At 50.4% G+C, this 21,602-nt stretch overlaps 1 protein-coding gene across 1 annotated transcript in view; it reads right to left on the bottom strand.

The window, feature by feature from the left end:
- The window catches only part of FBN2 (fibrillin 2), a 2,449,070-nt gene that overhangs the window by 965,476 nt on the left and 1,461,992 nt on the right, over positions 1-21,602 (bottom strand). The gene's annotated exons all lie outside the window — the stretch shown is intronic.

The following is a 21,602-nucleotide window of genomic DNA, read 5'->3' on the forward strand; positions in this document are numbered from 1 at the left end:
AAAACAAACATTCCCGGAACAACAGACAGGTAACCCGCAGCTCCCCAAGCAGGGATGGAGCACACACACAAGCATATCTGGTATGTATAAATGCAAGACTCACACCCGTACCCGTCACCCACATCCGCAGATATACCCCATTGCACATATCAAAGGGATAACAGCTAAAACCGTAGCAAACACATACAGGCAGTGAATGACAGCGGCATACCCACAACAAGCTCCTGGGAAACACTAGCAGCGGCTCATGCATCCATGCATTCGCTATGTACAGGAAAATAACAGCCATGTAACACATTTGAATGCACAACGCCATCGACAGACGCCGCCAGGACACGGGGACCCACATGTCGAACACAATACCATACCCAACACACACAATCCACGGCTAACACCACAGCGAAATGTACCCGACACCACACATAGCGGATGCAGTCACACAAACATGATACAATACATACCATCCTCACGAAGGTATTGCAAATAACCAACGGCCACACGAGGAAAGAACCATGGCCTAGTGCCGGCGTAACGAAAGGAAGGGGGATCACCGCTGATATGCGCATAAGTACACACCGAGGAACAGCTATTGGCCTGATTAACCCACATGCATCAGGTGACGACGAATATAAGGAAGACTCCTGGATATTCAAACCGTATGTTCATACGAATGCATACAAACTAGAGAAAGAGAAACAAGGGAATAGAGACGAACTCAGAACAAAAGGCGGAAAGGTATGTCAAACCCACGACATGTACTGGTGTGTAACGCGATACGTATGACGAATCTGTACAGTATGTGAACAGTGTGTGTAGGTAAAGATACCTGTCCATCAGGCAGAGAGGCGAAGGTTGGATATGTAATGCTAAAGCGCGCAGCATACCAACAACTGTGGACAACGTGTGCACAGCAGTGGGACAACATGTAAACACCGGGATAACCCCAGGGCCGGCTTGCCACCCTTTCAAAAGGCCAAAGTGGGAAATCGTCGGGACACACTTCAGATGTTACAGGTGGACACATACCCATGGTCAGTACAAAGGTTAGAACTCTACTCTTTTGCATAAAGAAAAGTGTAGTCTTGTAGCAGTTCAGTTGCTTATTGTGTGTCTTGTAACAGTTAGGAATGTACATACATAAATAAGTATGTTATGCAACTCTTACATAAGAATGGGATATAGTGATGTCCCACAATCTCAGGACATTTGCCATTTGTGATAAATTTTGTCAGGACACAACTGCCCAAGGAGGGACTGTCCCTTGCAAAGTGGCACAGGTGGTAACCCTACCCCAGGTCTGCCATAGGGGTTGCAAACACAGAACAATGCCACCACCCACGCCGATGCTGGCAGTGGATATCCAACACTGAAGTGCCACAGCAGGGGATAGGACATTTATGTATAGTGTCACAGCACACATGTGCATGGGCATATACCGTCGATGTCATACGGAATGTGCACGGCGTGCACCTATCCCACGCAGTAGGGCGACTATGTCAATTATGTGTAATGCAAAGCTGGCATGATGGATATGTTCACAAATCATAGACAGTATCACAGGCATAGCATGCATGATGGAGCGATGGGCTAATGTTATATACATACACAAGATATGTATGGCCTGCACATATGGGACAATGTAGTAGCAGAATAGGTACACGAAATGGAGGTAACAGCAAGTGACCATGTCCAAACGTTCCATAGCAGGTGCAATGTGTGCCACAATGATGTCCAGCAGGGCCGTGTGTAAACACATGTGCAATGTACACAGTACTGACACCCCCCCCCATGGTAGTGTCCACTGAACGGCAGAACTGGATGTCAACTGTCATGTCTATACAATACGTCCGCTGTGGTGGTACCATGGGTCTGTGTCACCCTACCAGCAAGGCAGCTATCACATGACTAGTGACACAGTGTGCCCCTGTGGGATGTGCACAGGACCTATGTCCCACAGCATGGTGTGTGTCCAGTCTGTGGATGTCACACAGACGCCCGGGCTGAGCAATGTGGCATGTGTGCACACATGCAGGACTGCTCCTCCCCCCCTGCCCACAGCAAGCGCCATGTAGGAGTACTACATGCATCAGTACTGTGGAGAACATGGCCCATGGCAGAGTACATTACACCCCTGTGTTAGTGGCATGCAGGTGAGCACAGATGTGTTACATGACTGTCATTTGCATATGTCAACTGTCTGAGCTGGGTAGAGAGCACAGCATGACTATACTGAGACATGTAACGTTGTATCCATTGTGTAAGGTACACCACACATGTGTTATTGTAACACGGCCTGCGTGTACATGTGTGTATGGCACAGGTACAAGGGCACCCAAGGTATCAGCTAGACATACGGTCCAGAAATGTGTAGTCCTGCACATGTGTACCCACGCTATGGTGTAATATGGCAACCACAGCACCATGTGGGCCATGTGTGTGTACATCAACCATGTACAACGTGATATGCCTGTATAGGGACAGTATCCATGTGATACACACCGCATGACTGTCAGTATGCAAAGGTGATGTGTATGCACTATGTGTGATGTAACTGATGCAATGATATCTACATGATATATCTGCCACACTGACACCTGTATGGGTGTCAGCAACATGAGTAGGATGAGCTAGAATGCTGCCAGGTATGTGGAAGTGGTATATGTAGGCATGTACAGTACTGTGTGACAGCAGGTAGTGTATTATATGCAAATACTGAGCATGAGGGGCCACATGTCTGAGGAACGTGCAATGCCACACGTCCCTGAAATGTTGTAGTCAGCATGATATGCCTGCACCACTGTGTGAACTGTACAGAAGGCACATGGCGTAACATGCCGATACATAGGGTACGATGTGATGCTGGATGTGTACACTGTCAATAGCATAAAGTGGAATGGTGCTGAAGGGCAAAGAGCGGATCATGTCTGATGTGATACCCTCTGTACCACCCCAACCACCCATGCAATAATATGACAGGTGGCCAGCATGGGATGTGGTGTGCTGTGGCACAGAAGCCCAACAAGGGTGCCAGGAAAGGCATGCAGGTAGTCAATGAGTGTGTGAAGCATGTATGTCAAGATGTGGCCCAGTGCCATACTGAATGGCCCAGTCATGGGTGTAGAGATGCAGCCCCATACGTGCAATGCAGTACCATCCATGTGTAGTGTGATAGATGTGGTAGTGTGGTGGTCAGGGTGCACAACGTACATGAATGGGCTAGCAGTCACTGACGTGTGCTGCTGCAGAGACATGTAACAGCCAGGTTGGCGGGATACAACAACTATGGCGGTTGGAGGTGACATTGGGACTGTGTTCCCAGACATAACATGTGCATGCCAGTACTATGTATGTGTCCACAGGGTTAATACAATGTCCAGCCAAGGATTGGAACCCTGTAGTGAGTGAGAGTGTGTATTGTTGGTAGGTACCCCATTGGCAGGCAGGATGCCAGCAACATCTGTGTCGTCAATGCCTGCATGACCGTGGTATGCTGCATTGAATGTGGATGTAGTCAAACAGCAGAGACATACCACCACACTGCGTGAGGGCCCACACTGCAATGTCTGGCAGTCATGTGTAGGTAGCTAGCTGTGGAGTATGTCATGCACCAGCAGGACACACCATGACTGTCAAGTGACACACAACACACAGGTGAACAAAACTACCGTGCAACAGCCTGCACATGTGCCCATACAGCACGTGTGCATGGAACAGGAATACCACTGTGGCGTCTGTGAAAATGCCAGCACCACCATGTCTCAGTGTGGAATAGCATGGTCCCTACCAGTGTGTAAATGTAGCAGAAGTGCACTGTGATCACTGTTGGCATAGGCACATAGACTGTCCATCGGACGGGGTGCCATGCCCTCAACTACCTCTGTCAGTGGATGTCAGTAATACCGGCTGTAGTGTGTATGTACCATGCATGCTGCTATGGTTGTGTGCTTAGGGTGTGGCTAGCAGGGATGGTAAGCATGGATGTTCAGCAAACAGAGGGGGGAGGTGTGTAGGCCTAGCATACAGACACATGGAGGTTTGGTGCATGCTGAGGGTAGTGTAGGTATGGTATGTGTCGTGTAATGTGTCACCCAGCTATGCGTACTGCATGGCCAAGCATGTGTGGAGCACGTGGGAGTCCATACTAGGGAAGGTCGTGTTGCTGGCAATACATAGCAGTAGCAACTGTCCCAGGTGCAATGTACAGCATGCCAACCCGACTGGCATGTAACCTGTGGTGTACAGTGTCTGCACTGTCGCGTGTCACAATGTGTGTAGTGGCCACAAACATGGGTATCTGAACATGGACTACCTATGATGCAATGTGTCATGGGAAAATACAGTATGTGTGTAAATCACGGTGTGGTGTGGGAACCACCCACCTGTGTGTGTTGCAGTCCAGGTATGTGACTGGGAGGTATGATCTGTGTACAATCTGGACTGGCAGGTGTGCGGTGTAGGGCATGGAGGCAGGTCCCAGGCACCATAGATAAATGACATGTGTGCTGTACTGTGTGTGCAGTGCTAGTGTACAGCACAGTGGAGGGTGTAAGCATTGTCACACATCACTGCATGCTGTGCCTACCTGTGACAGCCCTGCCAGAGACAGACATGTGACACCGCTGCACAGGCAGCATAGCATGAGAAGATGTACATGTGGGCTGCACACCTTAGCCAGATGTCCACCGTCATGTGTGCCACGGTAGTGTGGTTCAACACGACTATCAGACTGGACAAACAGCACATGCCTGCATAACAACAGTATGACCATAGTCAACAGTCCCAGTGACAGAGTAGGCCAATGTAGACTATCCCTGCATGCAGACCAGTGGCTACTGGACACCTGGCTAGACACACACCTGGACGGTTAATTCACCATTGAGCCATCACATGTCCACGTCCATGTAGGCGTACAATGTCATCACAGGGTGGTCACAATAGCAGGTGGCAAGGCAGACACGGTGTACCAGGTGATGTGTCATGTGTGCATATGTTGAGTAGCACAGCCGTTCACATGTCTGCAACATACTGGTGCACGATGTATACTGTTACATGATGAATGGAACTGCACTGTCACCCACTACAGGGCCAGCTGGCACAGGTGTGGTGTGACTGGTGTAATCCATGTTTGCACAGGATACACACTGCTGTTGTAGGCAGCCATGCTGGTGGCCACCAGTGATATATGCAGTGGTCATACAAACATACCGTACACAGTGTTCAGGCAGGAATGTCAATTGTCGTGGGCGATGTGCTGCTATGTGAATGTGGGTGTTTGTTGTGAATGTCACACATCCAGAAGACACCATCTGGTGCAGTCATGGTTGTCAACACCGGTACACACATCCACAGCAGTCAGAACCCAGTCCGACAATGTGTGTCAGTCACCCTTGTACCGTGTGACATATGTGCACATGGCGGAACACCTCCCACTGTCATCTAAGCTGGCTACATGATGGCTGGAATGTGCTGTAGAAATGTACAATGCTGGTAGCCCAATGAAGTACCTGGAATCAGACACAGTACACTATGTCAGCCATGTAAACCATGCACAACAATGACTGCCCAACAGACACAAACAATGCATTGACACATGGAACATGTGCTCATGACAACCCCACTGAGGTATGTTGCACATATAGATGTACAATTGTCATCTATGGCCATAGCATGGATGCAGACACACATACTCCACAGGTAGTACCATGTGATGTAGGTAGGGGCATTGCTTGTGTATATGTCACAGTAGATGTACACAGACATGTCCTGCATAGCCGTCATGTAGGGGTAGCTGTGGTATGTCAGTACTGGACATGCCCATACAGATTACCATGTCCCGCAGGAGATGTGTTAGGTGTGTACCACATGTGACATGCTGACAACAATCTGCGATGTGTATGGCTGCCGGTGTACCTGTGTGACAATGTCTGTGATGGGTGCAAAGGCACATAGTATCGTATTGTATGCACACAAGCCCCACATAGCTGCATAGCCTGAACATACAGTACAAGGAGTGTGTGGGATGATAGCAACCCACAGGTGGAGATGGGTATGGACGGCGGCCCACAACCACATGTGTGTACGGTGTTCACGTCCACGACACATGAGCATCTGAGAGGCTAGCGTCACAGTTGTACAGGGTCGCATGTACATATGTTCAGCAACATCCCTGTATGTCCCACCACTGGCCTGTGGACCGATGGACAACAACCAAATGTGCAGGTATGAGATGTGCACAGCACATCACAGATGCCTACCGTAGAACAGGCCTACCATGTAGACATGTGCACAGTAGGTCTGCGCCACCTGCAGTCAAACACGTTAGGTGCCAAACCACACCAATAGTCCGGCCAATGACACAGATGGGCGTGCATGCCTCTGTGTATGTATGTCTGTGAATGGCTCTGGCATAGCAATATAGCCGTGTCACCATTGTGAACAACAATATGAATGGGTTGTATGTGTGAGGGGTGCATCATATGTGTATGGTCAGATCGACGATACCATCAGTGGGCCTGCTATGTGAACATCCATGTCCCCATACATGGATACCTCTGCTGAGGCCAACACCACATTCACACAGGGAGGGATGGCGGTGTGTAGTGCAGCAGCAGACATGTGGGTGGCAGCGGGCAATGTATGTACACATATGTGTTACCCACATCAGTTCAGGCAGATATCCATGTGCATGGGATAGCGGTGTGTGTACACATACAGCACTGTGTCGATCAACATCCCAGCACATAGCACCTGCCAGGGCTACAGTGTATGCATGGATGTGTGATACCTGCATGCACCACACACACCCTCAACAAGCAGCGTACAGCATACCTCGCTGGAGGACAGTGTCCACACCATGGTGATAAACATGTTGAATGTCCATATTCACACAGCTATGACAAAAGCAATGGACAGCCACCCTGCCAATACCGTCAGCCCCTGGGTGGGTCACACCCATTGCCATGTATGTGGCATACCCTGCCATATCATGCAGAGATGACCAGCAAGGCTGCATGAGCTATCACAGTCCCACATGGTGCAATGGACAAAAGGCACTCTCACTATCAACCATACACAGTAGTAATGTGGTGGCGATGCACCCTGTCATGTTACAGGTGCTGTGTGATGCTCTGCACAATGTGTGTGTACATGCTATGCATGGCCTTTCCTGCTAATGTGTCATGGTTACACATTGCTCCATGTCTATCACATACGTAACACAGGTGAGCTAGGGCAAGTTGTCCAGCACCGGTACAGTGCTGTGTGGAAGTACATGGCACAACACATGCATGTGCAGGTGTCCATGTGTATGTGTACAGTGCCACTGCTGACGTTCACAATGGACACAGCCGTGATGTGTACTGACATATACACAGCGTACAGGTGAACAGTAGCACAGACGTCACATGGGGACATATGCCAACTGATATGGACATAGGTGCAGCCAGGTACACATGTCCGTGGCAGGCTAACATCTACATGGTGCGTGCACAGTGTGATGGGGTGGCACACAGATATGATGTGACACCCAGTGCTCAATGGTGTGAAGCCACAACATCGGCTGTGTCACCGCCACGATGCCCTTCACAGATCACTGTGCAGATGTCGTACATGTCATAGCAATGTATTTCCAACAGTATGCCAGCACAGCAGTGTGAATGTGACCTGCCACCATCATCATGTCTTCCAGATAATGCCACGTTCGGCTTCCACCATTTAGCCAACAGGAGGAGGAGGTCATCATACCATACCTCCAGAGTAACTACAACGCCCTGTTTAGCCATGTGCCACAGCAGGCACAAGAACGGCAGGAGATGTGGGAGGAGTTGTGCAGGAGGGTGAACAGCGTGGCGGAACCAACCGCAGCTACCAACAAATCCGCAGGCACTGCACAGACCTGATCCGGCATGCAAGACAGCGTGCGCTGCAATCGCCAGGCAACAACGTGGGACAGGTGGTGGGCCACCAACACAGCCCCCACTCACAGCTACGGAGGAGCTCCTGGCCAGTCTGGGGACACCCACGGAACAACACGCAGAACCACTTGCGTCCATCGTGGAGGTGGGTGTCTCCCGAGCTATGAGCCTGGAGCCGCATGGTAAGTCAGTGTTGCATGTTTGTATGATAGGCGTCGTGGGTGTGGGTGTCATAGTACAACACATGATATAGCAATACATGCCAGGTATATGGCCACACAAGATGCAAACCATTGTATGCTATGTTGTGTTAGCAGACATGTGCATAGCACATGCAACCACACATGCATGATGTGTCATGCACAGTGCTGACCGTGGAGATAGTAATGGCTAATGTGTATACCTTTGTGTAATGCCTTTACAGGTATGCGTCTGGCGTGTCGCAAGGACAAGGGTCTGTTGCAGGTAAGTCTGTTGCCAGTCAAACGCATGTTCTGCTGTATTGATATTCCCCATGTGTCTAGGCATGACATGCTCACCTGTGTGTGCCCCGTCACGGTATACAGCTCGCACCACCCGACATACACACCACCCATGTACAGTAGATACACCCGTTACCGTAGAGTGGTATGACACCACACAACCAATTGGTGTGTTACGTGCATTCAGCTATGCATACAATGGTGTAGGTGTTACACAATGGCTGCATGTGTAGTATGCATTGGTATGCCAGTGCAGTATGGACACAGTACCACAGAGTGAGCTGTGATCTGGCCAGAGCACAGGTGTTACCAATGTGACCCATGCCCCTGCATCGGTGCACCGCGTTGTGACATGGCGCATGCCATGTCCCATGCACGTGGATGTCTGGCTGCAGCATTGCCACACCATGATATGACCTATGCACAACATAGCAGACATACACACTGTCAGCATATCCGTAGAGAATGTGACACGTCACACTAGTATGGGTGTATGTCACATGGGCCACCACAGGGCCGTGTGCACAATGTCTACCACACACAATTGTCAATGAGTCAGACAGACAAGGCCATGGTTGATACCTACAGGCATGTTGCCACACAGCACATCCACAGTGGGTACTCACCATTGCACCCTGTACACACATAGTGGGTTCATCAATGTAGTGGACCCCTGGACATCTGATGTAGTACACCAGTGACATGAAATTCCTCTCCACAGCTACTACAGGTGCCTCCAATGTCCACCATATATGTGCTGCTGAGCAGCTGAACTGACTTACAGACATGGCAATGTAATGCGTCCAGGTCACGCATCGCACAGACACATAGCTGTGTCCTGCTACTGTGCAGTGGCACAGAGCCCGCACCACACACCGTACAGCTATGCACACAGCTCACAGCAACGCACCTGCACAGACATCACTGTTACACATACATTGTATCTGTACACTGTACACATAACACTGCACCATGACAGCCATCGTGATGTGGTGCATGCGGTGGGACACCATCTTCACATGTCCACATGATACCGCACATGTTTGCGGTGTACATTACATAGTGTTGGCAGCCATGTGTACTCTCAACGTGCCCGCGGCCACACGGTGTATCACGCTGATGCATGCAAACTACCATGAATGTGTGTACTGCATGCCTACTAAATGACACCTGCCTGTTGTACTGTCCCCACCAGGGCAGTGTACATACTGCCACTATGAATGTCTGGTCTGCATTCACTGGTCTGTGTTGTGTGAATGCTGCATGCCACCTGCATTATCACATGCATGCTGTGTGTGTGTGTGTGTGTGTGTGTGTGTGTGTGTGTGTGTGTGTGTCTGTATTGTAACCGATGGTATGTCTTTGTATTGACAGGTGCTGTAGGTGCGTTCCCCTCCTGCGGTCAATCTGATGCTAGTGTCCCCACAGATACTAGTGGTGATGAGCATGTGCATGAGGCACAGGCAGGGTCGTCACAGGCAGAGTCTGTGCCACTGGAGAACATCACACATACGTCCCTTTCATCCCTGCACACGGTTCAGATGCCGACACATACCCCAACACCGTTGCCCATAGATGACGGTCAGTCAGCGTCTGTTGTCCCCGAGCAGGAATGTGTGGTGGCTGCAGAAGGTGTGGGTACACACGATGTTGCCAGTGTAAGGACTGGTGCAGTGCCACGCAGGCATGTGGCAGGTGCTGCCCGTAGGGGGAGCACCGCTAGACATACACCTGCCATACAGGGTGCAGCAGCTGCTATAACCAGACGCATGTTCCAGACTGTAATGGCGGCGCAGGCACGTGCCGAACGGCAGAACCAGGACGGGCAGAGGCTGCAGAGGTCCGCAATCCGTACCCTAAATGACAGCATCCAGGCATTGGCAAATGCACAACAGCATCTTGCCGATGTTCTGGATAGGAGATTGGGCGATATGGCTGGTCTCATCGACCGAGGCTTGGCCATCCTTGAGCGTGCGCAGTCCGTGCAGGAACACCAGGTAGGGGTGAGGCATAGGGCACGTGGGCGTGTGCCAGCAACACCACCTGCTGCAGGTCAGCGTGTGCGTGCCACCTCCCATGCCCACACAGACAGTGATGGTAGCAGTAGCACTGCAGCTGCTACTACACCATCCACACCAGGACAGAGCAGGCCACGTGGACGTGGACGGCCCCGTCGTGGGCACGTTTCCAGCGGACATGTGACATCGGAGAGTGGACAGTCTGTACCTCCACCCGGTCGTGCCCGTGCGACCCCAGGCAGGCGCTGGTCGCCCCGCCGCCGGCAGACACAGTGAGCCGTAACACCTGCACGGTACAGTCAGGGGCTGCCAAGCATACCGCGTGTAGGCATCACAGATGACTGAACTGTGTACACACACACCCACACACAGCAGACACAACTGTAGGGCTCCACCACACCCACATGCAATCTACATAGTCATGCCCACTCAATGCACTGGCCCTTACACACACACATGATGTCATCCATTGGTACAGCCCATGCCTGTGGCACACATATCACCCTGTGCATATGATTAAGTCTCTGCCGCATAACTGTGAGCCACACCATCAATGCATGGTTAAGCTAACATATTATGATGCACAGGGTGGACACGATAGTGAGAGGTGTATGTGATACCTGTGTACGCATAGTACGTGCTGTGTATGTTGTGGTGTGTGTGTATGGCTGGTGACAGGTGTGTATGTGATGTGTGTTGTGCACGGACATCATGCAGCAGACATACCATGCAGGACAGGTGCAGCATTCATTGATATGTGTACACAGTATGTGTGGTGGTTACATGTGTAGCACCATGTCGGTGCAGTTAACCCGTATGATACTGATGGTGTACTTGCACGTGCCTACTGGGAGCACTGTAATTAGTTCCCCACGTGTAGTCGTGGGGTACCCACAGGCATGTCTGGCAAAATCAGCATAGCACAGTTACCCACATCCGGCATGGACCCCTACATAGGTACATAGGCACACATGAACGTGACAGGATATGTGCCCTACGACATGTGTGGACCTAGCATGACTGTGTGTGGCATCTAACACCCTTCAGGATGGGGATGCCATATCCATCAGTCCCCAGTCCCTGGTCTAGCAGTGACACACAGAGGTTGACTGGCGCATAACTATCGTCACACATCCACACGTCATTAGCAGTCCTGGACAAAGGCAGTCAGGGCCTTTCCTTCACATGGGCTGGCACTCCTCCCCGTGTTGTAGGGTGTGTCTGGCCGTTACCCTGTTCCCCCAGCACGTCCCACTCATCTTTCAGTTGAGGTGTCTGACAGTCGCTTCTGTGCCCGTGTTTGCATGGGGCCTGGGAGGTGGAATGTGCCCATGTCACCCAGGTCAGACATGGCCGTGTATGTCAGGCACAGATCACCACGGAGCAGCTGTGCTGTGAAGATCCACAGCCAGTGTCCCCTTGGCCGTGCACCTTGTGACACATGTCCTAGCACCGTCATCCCCGTCTTGTGGAACGTTTGCGGTCCTTCCGAGTGCTGCAGGCATCAGGTTAGCTACAGGCCACATGTGCCATTGTACGCAGTCATTGCACTGGTGTGTGATGTGTACAGGAGTACAATGAACACCCCTGATGTGGTTGCCATTCCATCCAGACCAGGAGGCCACAATGGAATGTCTTCACACCCACATTGCCATTGTGTGTGTTGACAGAGGTTGCCGACAGGTGTGGTAGCCATTTCCCTGAACATGTCCACCATCTTTAATGGCGTACCACCTACATGTGACATTGGGACGAACATGTTCTTCACACTGGGTAGGGCTGCACCTTCTCTGGCATTTGGTAGCAGGCCATGGCTCTGGCACCAGTCATCCATGTCTATGACGCCCTAGGTGGATGTTCGTGTAACATGGGGTGTTGGGTATGTTGGCGGTGCGTAGTCATCTGCATACCTTGTCTGCTACAATCCCCTATGATTGCATGCACATTGGAAGGTCGGATGCCATATGGCAGAGGGCACAGGAGTGAGCCCTGTGGGCCTCCACTGGGTCCAGATATGAGTGTGACAAGGCACCTTGAGCACCAACCCTGTGTGGTGTGACCTCCAACCTGTGTGAGAAGCATCGGGTGACATATGTCCCCACATGTATGCTGGCGAGCCTTTCCATGGGTCCCATGTGTAGTGTGCTCTGAACGCTCCCACCAGGTCATGGTACTGTGTGCAAACCAACGTATCCCCATCAATGGCCTTGGTGAACACTCCAGACTGGACGAGCAGGTTCGGGAGGCAGGATCCGCCCTTGACTATGTAGTTGTGGGTATGTTCCGGTATTGGCTGTACACCGCTATCTGTAACCATGACCACCTGTATGGACCTCCACACAGCTTTGCAGACAACACTTGTCAAGCGTATAGGGTGTGGCTGTTGACAGTCCATAGGAGCACTACCCTGGCATAGTGGGACCACAGATGCCATATGGCATCCATTGGGGACATAGCCCATAGTAAGGCTAACATGACACAGTGGTCGCATGTGTGGGCCGAGGGCCTCAAAGAGGATGGGTAGCACACAGCCAGGGAAACCATCGGTGCCCATTGCTGACGTGTCAAACGCCATAGAGATATGGGATCACTCCAGGCCATATGACATGTTTGGGAGGATACACTCTGGTGGGATGGATATGTTCCCTGTTGGGGGGGGGATGTATGCATGGAACATGTCCTGTGGTATGCAGACAATGTCTGTGGGTGCAGTGACTGTTGTACCATTCTGGACCATTTCCAGGCAAGTCTGTGTGCCCCAACCATGTCCTTACCACAGTTAGGGAAGGCCCTGTGGTTGTCTCATGTGCCCTCTGCAGTACCACTCCCACGAGCGGACCTGGATGATGGTATGTGGGGCCGTATGGTGACGCCGGTATGAATGGGTGATGGTTTCCCTGGTACTGTCATTGCCCTGCCATGTAGTAGCTCCAACTGTTGATGTACAGGTAGTCAGTGGCTGCGGTCCACCACACCATGTGCCTACCTGTGGTGGACAAGGTCCTGATGTCATCATGTTTGCCTGTTGCAGACATGCATGTGGGTGGTCGGGAAGGCATTCGTTAGGCGTTTGCCGGTCTGGCCTCTGTTCAACATTGGCATGGAGGACTTGTAGGGTACCACACCGGTCATATGATGTGTGTGTTTTTTCTGTGGAGAGGTCATCACTGAGGTCCCCCATGCTGGTGTTGGTTACAGTGAGTGGATGACCAGTGGATCCACTATACGGTCTTGCATCACCATTGAGGGCTGTACATCCTGTGTGGGGCATATCCTCACCATGCGTGATGGGCAGAACTGTCAGACATCCCCCCCCCTGGTATGTATGGTGCATGGCTGTTTAACAGTGGCCAGGTGTGTGAACACCTGGGACTGCTGGCGTACTGTGTTGTGCCATGGGTAATGTTCCCAGGCTATGTATGGGTGGTTCATGTCACCCAATACGGTGCTGTTGTGAGAGCATGCCCACTCACCAGTGTCCTCAGGACATCTGTGAAGGTATCTTGTGTTTGGGAGGGTTGTCTGTAGCATGCAACAAACTGTAGGCCAGTCCTACACATGGTTAATTGCACCTAAATATTCCCCGCAGCAACAACAACGACTGTGGCATGACAGACTTACTGTTGTGTGGCCGGACACACAGGATGGTCCACATTCCGCCACCCATGCCGCCGCACCATGTGTATGCATGTCTGATCTGTGCCGACTCTAAGTGTCTGAGCATGCCCAGTAGGCAGCTGTGTAGATAGACACACAGCACAGTGCACACCGCGGCCGTCTGCAGTTATACCCAGGGGGCATGCCTGTATCCCCTACGCAACGGCCACCTGTGGCATGGCCAGGTTTCTGTTGTGTGGCTGGACACACACGACGGTCGACATTACGCCACCCATGCCGTCGCAACATGTGTATGCATGTCTGCCCTGTGCCGAGTCTAAGTGTCTGAGCATGCCCAGTATGCAGTGATGTACTGATCAGTAGTTACTTGTTATTCTCGACTGCAGCACTAACGTGTTAGTGTACGGCGACTTTGGGATGGTAACAGACTGCGTGACTGCGCACTCTGTCGAAACCGATCGGGCGCATTGCCTCTGCAAATGATACCACTCACGTAGGGGTATGCCTCCTGACAGCGCTCTGCTCAGTAAACTCGGTAGCGCGTTCTGTAAATGCTTCATACTGTAGTGTGTTCATGTAGATAGGCGTAGGTTTGTCCCCCGTCCCTTCCGTGTGTGTGTGTGTGTGTGTGTGTGTGTGTGTGTGTGTGTCTGTGTGTGTGTGTGTGTTTCCAGCTGCCTCTGCGACTGATTATGCTTTTAGACGCTCCGCAACACATGCCTTGGCTATTGCCAACTATTGTCTTGCGGGTGACGTCAGCAGCCTACAAGTATGCCTGTGACAGCGCTCTGTTCAGCAAACTCGGTAGCGCGTTCTGTAAATGCTTCATACAGTAGTGTGTTCATGTAGATAGTCGTAGGTTCGTTCCCCGTCCCTTCCGTGTGTGTGTGTGTCTCTGTGTGTGTGTGTGTTTCCAGCTGCGTCTGCGACTGATTATGCTTTTAGACGCTCCGCAACACATGCCTTGGCTATTGCCAACTATTGTCTTGCGGCTGACGTCAGCAGCCTACAAGTATGCCTGTGACAGCGCTCTGTTTAGCAAACTCGGTAGCGCGTTCTGTAAATGCTTCATACAGTAGTGTGTTCATGTAGATAGTCGTAGGTTCGTTCCCCGTCCCTTCCGTGTGTGTGTGTCTCTGTGTGTGTGTGTTTCCAGCTGCGTCTGCGACTGATTATGCTTTTAGACGCCCCGCAACACATGCCTTGGCTATTGCCAACTATTGTCTTGCGGCTGACGTCAGCAGCCTACAAGTATGCCTGTGACAGATCTGTTTAGCAAACTCGGTAGCGCGTTCTGTAAATGCTTCATACAGTAGTGTGTTCATGTAGATAGTCGTAGGTTCGTTCCCCGTCCCTTCCGTGTGTGTGTGTTTCTGTGTGTGTGTTTCCAGCTGCCTCTGCGACTGATTATGCTTTTAGACGCTCCGCAACACATGCCTTGGCTATTGCCAACTATTGTCTTGCGGCTGACGTCAGCAGCCTACAAGTATGCCTGTGACAGCGCTCTGTTTAGCAAACTCGGTAGCGCGTTCTGTAAATGCTTCATACAGTAGTGTGTTCATGTAGATAGTCGTAGGTTCGTTCCCCGTCCCTTCCGTGTGTGTGTGTCTCTGTGTGTGTGTGTTTCCAGCTGCGTCTGCGACTGATTATGCTTTTAGACGCTCCGCAACACATGCCTTGGCTATTGCCAACTATTGTCTTGCGGCTGACGTCAGCAGCCTACAAGTATGCCTGTGACAGCGCTCTGTTTAGCAAACTCGGTAGCGCGTTCTGTAAATGCTTCATACAGTAGTGTGTATCATGTAGATAGTCGTAGGTTCGTCCCCCGTCCCTTCCATGTGTGTGTGTCTCTGTGTGTGTGTTTCCAGCTGCCTCTGCGACTGATTATGCTTTTAGACGCTCCGCAACACATGCCTTGGCTATTGCCAACTATTGTCTTGCGGCTGACGTCAGCAGCCTACAAGTATGCCTGTGACAGCGCTCTGTTTAGCAAACTCGGTAGCGCGTTCTGTAAATGCTTCATACAGTAGTGTGTTCATGTAGATAGTCGTAGGTTCGTTCCCCGTCCCTTCCGTGTGTGTGTGTGTGTGTGTGTGTGTGTTTCCAGCTGCCTCTGCGACTGATTATGCTTTTAGACGCTCCGCAACACATGCCTTGGCTATTGCCAACTATTGTCTTGCGGTGACGTCAGCAGCCTACAAGTATGCCTGTGACAGCGCTCTGTTTAGCAAACTCAGCGCGTTCTGTAAATGCTTCATACAGTAGTGTGTTCATGTAGATAGTCGTAGGTTCGTCCCCGTCCCTTCCGTGTGTGTGTGTGTGTGTGTGTTTCCAGCTGCCTCTGCGACTGATTATGCTTTTTAGACGGCTCCAACACATGCCTTGGCTATTGCCAACTATTGTCTTATGGTGATGTCAGCAGCCTACAAGTATGCCTGTGACAGCGCTCTGTTTAGCAAACTCGGTAGAAGCGTTCTGTAAATGCTTCATACAGTAGTGTGTTCATGTAGATAGTCGTAGGTTCGTCCCCCGTCCCTTCCGTGTGTGTGTGTGTGTGTGTGTTTCCAGCTGCCTCTGCGACTGATTATGCTTTTAGACGCTCCGCAACACATGCCTTGGCTATTGCCAACTATTGTCTTGCGGGTGATGTCAGCAGCCTACAAGTATGCCTGTGACAGCGCTCTGTTTAGCAAACTCGGTAGCATGTGCTGTAAATGCTTCATACAGTAGTGTGTTCATGTAGATAGTCGTAGGTTCGTCCCCCGTCCCTTCCGTGTGTGTGTGTGTGTGTGTGTTTCCAGCTGCCTCTGCGACTGATTATGCTTTTAGACGCTCCGCAACACATGCCTTGGCTATTTCCAAATATTGTCTTGCGGGTGACGTCAGCAGCCTACATGTATGCCTCTGACAGCCACGCCAGTTAACTCGGTAGCGTTGTGTAAATGATTCATACTGTACTGAGTTCATGTAAATAGGCGTAGGTTCATCTCCCGTCCCTTCCGTGTGTGTGTGTGTTTCCGTTGCTTTTGACCATACAACTGAATAAGCAAATTGTTAAAGTGTTCACAATCAACACTGTGATATTTAAAATCATGTTAAGACTCACATTGTTGTTTGTGAACATTCTTAGACATAGCATATGTCCTGCACACGTTGTGGAAACAACGAAAACGTTGCATGTTTTAATGAACTGTTAAAATGTTACGAAGACTTGTGTTGTGTCGAACTACGGGGACTATTCTTGCTGCAGGTTTCCGGTTTGTTTGTGTTTCATAGTACAATATCATGTAATACGTGTGTTCATAGTATGCTTTCTGTGATGTTGACATGTGTGTGTTTCGTTAGCAGTGCGTCTCTGCTTTCTATGCTGTGGCTACATCTCCATTGCTCGCATAGAAAGTGACAAATGGAAGTGTAAGGGTGGACATTTAAAGCCTGGATACTTCCATGTTATGTGTAAGTCTCACGGGGCCAACGGGTGATAGCGCATACATGTCTATGAAGTACCTTTGGATACCATATGCGACCTGTCGTGGACGAAATGTTTATGTTGACTGTTCCATCTACCTATGTGTGACATGGTTTGTGGCCATAGGGTGCCAGCAAGTCTTCCCTGTTCATTGGGTGTTTGCCATGGTGTATTGACATCAATCCTATTAATTCACGGAAGGATGTCTTTCTTTGGTGTCAACGCCATAGTTTGACCATCCTATGTCATTCCCAGCAGACGTGGAGATTGTGCCATTGGTATCTTTACACAGGTGACCCATCTGTTCCACTGTATGGAAGCGTGTGATCCCCATAGATGTGCTGGCACATGGAGTGTTGTGTACGCCGGTATCTGCCCAGCGGTGTTTCCTTGAATGGGGAGTGTGTACTGTACACCGTATCTGTATTCCCTGGGTTATGCCTTGCAACAGCTGTGGGATTCCCCCAGGTTTGCAGCTATGGGTGCCATCTTGGCCGTACGTTTGTCCATCCATGGGAACTGCCTACTGGACACTAGTATCGGGCTGTCAACATTTCACAGCTGCATTCTCCATTTCCGGTGGATGATCGGTATTAGTATTGCGAGTAACGCATATGCCATGGCCATGGGCCGCACACGCGGCGGGACGATGAATCATCTGCCAATCCACACCGACACCCATATTTGCATACCCACGATCCCATGTCTGCAACCGTCGACAGTACCCCTTGCATACCCTTCATGTGTGCGGAAATGGGATGTGGAAGTACGTGTATGGATGCAGCAGCCTGGGGAGTCCTATTCATATGTCCTGCATTTCATGGACGGCTGTCATCACCCTTGAAGACACCTGTGGTGCATATATCTACCTGTGCCGTAGTCACGGCTGTCACCTCTTCCGGTTCACACTATGTTGCTCACACTCACTTAAGGAGTAAGTTTTGGGTCCTGCAATGGACACCGATGTGCATATGTAAAGTTTAGGACATGTTGGACTGTGTCCATTCGGCCAGTGGGTTTGACTGCCGCCATATGTTCCCCATTCCCGGATGTCTGTCCGCCTACCCATATTATGTAGTGCTACGTAACCCGTGTCCTTCCACAATTTACCCATAGGGTGTTACTGTACTCCTGCAGGTTGGCAACTGCTTTACATAATCCTCACAGGTACCATTGTGAACTATCCGCCACTGTATTGTCAGTATAACACAGCCGGTACATGTAGAACCTATTTATTCATGACAGTATGTCGGTTATGTGTGTGAACTCCATATTTTAGCGATAGTATGACCTTCCTAGTTGACGTTGTTGGTGTGCCATTAATATGTGTTCCACAGGTCGCAGGTATGTTCCGCAGAGTGGAGGCGGGTGATCCCCACATACTGGATAGCACCTTCGCTGCTGTGTACGCTGGGATTAGCATGGCAGGATGGATGTCACGGGTGTACGTACTGCTGTTTCCATCTTTATGTCCTGTGCCACGCCCCCCTACGGCTGTGTCATTCCACCCGGCTTGCTATTATGCGTGCCATCTTGTCCGTGACGTTTGTCCATCCTTGGGAAATGCCTACTGGACACTGATGTAGGGCTGAACACATTTCACACATGCCTTTAGCATTACCCTATGGATGCTTTGCATCCTTACTGTGCACTAAGTCACGTCCTGTACCGCAGCCCTCCCACGGGGCGGGACAACGGATTATCAGCCAAACAACACCGAGCCCCATTTTGCATACCCAGGATACCAGGGCTGCAACCCCCCACGGTACGCATGACACATCCTTCATGTGTGCGGAACTGGGATATGGACGCACATGTATGGACACGGCAGTCTGGGGACCTGTGTTCATATGTCCTGCATGTCATGGGCAGGTATCATCAACCTTAAACACGCTGGTGGTGCATATGTCTGTGCCGTAGTCACGGTTTGTACTCGGATTGGCTGATCTTGACGCATACTGGCAAAACAGTCAGAATTTTTGGAGTCCTACAATGGACACCGATGTGCATTTGTAAAGTGTAGAACGTGTTTCACTGTCCCCATCTGGCCAGTGGTATTGACTGCCGCTGTATGTTCCCCAGTCGTGGATGTCTGCTTGACTACCCATCGTTTGTATGACATGGCCTATCTATATCCACGTGCCAGTATGCGTAAATACAGCAAACCTTGCGTCCTGCCCATCTTCATAAACGACATTATGGAACATATATCGGCAGAAACAGACACTGTCAAATACGATAGACTCCACAGTGAAAGGATACTGAGCTCTCTCAACTACTAACATGGGGCACCGTCGAGCACGGATTTCATGACATAGCCGTTCCTAATACACTTCCTTCAGAGTCGGTTTAAAGCGAAATAATCAATAAACCTGCTCATAGTTAGGTGGACAGTGCTCCAAGTCTTGATTATAACGTGACATATACATATCAGTGTTGCATGCCTTACTTCATGAAAACAATAATACGGCAACAATGTGTTAATATATCTACAATATTGGTAAATACAATCAGTATCCGGACACATAGTTGATAATTGGTGAGAGTGCACCTTAGAATGTAGTGTGTTGATCAGGTTATTGTATATCGATGTGTATAATAGTAGCATTACGATAACAAAGCATGGAATCAATAAGTACTATTTAAGCATATATTTGACAATTATGAATGTAAACGCGTGTGGAGGAGACATCCGTAACCTTCCCTGGTTCCACTGGATCACACGCACACATACACTCGCATGTCCGGATTGTGGGTTACGCGCACGCGCACATGCATATCCGTAGTCCGTTTATATATGTTTACAGTGTCTGTGTGGTTACGTGTTTTGCGTTACTTGTGACTATTACATATGTCTGATCCGGTTGACGGACGTGTGCAGAAAGCACTTACAGCTTTATATATGTAACAGTCTTTGCAGCATGGGCGCTTTACGCACGTGCACATCTATATGTTCTATAGTCATAATTCCAACGTGACTGCAGTCACGTTTGACGCTTACTGTGACCAGTGCACGTTAGCTGTTCGTTGTCATTAATATGCATACCCTTGGTACCTATGTACATTTACATATCACCCCCCCGCACACACGCCCGTCACAGGCATCCATTCTCCTCCTGGGAAAGGTGCGGTACTGCATGTTGAACATTCCTAATTCCCCCTCGCTCATGGCCCAGGATGCATATGTCGTCACCACAGGGCTGTTCAGATGACAGCTGCTTATATCCCATATGCATACAGGCCTTCGATTGTCAGGGTGTTGCTGTGGTGCTTTGGGTTTGGTCTTGGCTGCCCACTGTACGGGACCGCCCTGACCCTGTACGAATGTTAGATGAGTCACATGGGCACGTTTTGTCCGTGTCCATGGTACCATGTCACCCAATTAGGCCCCCCCACCCAATTAGTCTTAACCGTGTGCGCCGATTGGCTGGTGTATCCGTTGTAGATCTCGTTATACTAATTGCACACGGTCTGATCGAACTAACCTACTTCCATTACTAACCCTCCGTATGTATGGCCTGTGTCGCAATATTACAAGGGTTTAACATTGCGTGACGACTTTCACTGAGCCACAGACATGTCCGTTGCTTTGTTTGGCCCGGTTCCGCTGTGCTACACACATTTAACATGGCGTAACAGGTTGAACAGCTCAGACACGAGGACATCGGGTTGTCCGTCGTTGTCTATTATTGAATGTCTCTGTGGAGTTTGTTTCACAAAGCGACACATTGTCGGCATTGTTAACGGACATCTCGCGCGTACGTCCGCACCGCCGCGGGTGACGTATGTCTGCCTTTGGCCGGCGAACAGGCATTATGCTGTGCCATTATGTCTGGGGATATATGGTTTCCTTCCTTACGTAGATGATGTGCCATACTAGCAATGACCCTAGCGATGACCCGCGTCTGGGTGTGGGTACTGCTGTATTACCCACGGGAAGAGTGGCCTTAGGGTAAGTGGTGACCTAGGCAGAAGTTGCCACCGATACATCACCCGCTACCCCCCTCCTGGTCTACCTACACCAAATAGAGTCTGGAAAGGTGCCCCGAGTAGAGCAACACCCTAGACGGCTACCTACTTGGCATATGCCTAAGGCCGGCTA

The sequence above is a fragment of the Protopterus annectens genome, chromosome 2.part0 (genome assembly GCF_019279795.1).
Source record: "Protopterus annectens isolate FY-2018-M chromosome 2.part0, PAN1.0, whole genome shotgun sequence".
In the NCBI taxonomy this organism is placed as follows: domain Eukaryota; kingdom Metazoa; phylum Chordata; order Ceratodontiformes; family Protopteridae; genus Protopterus; species Protopterus annectens.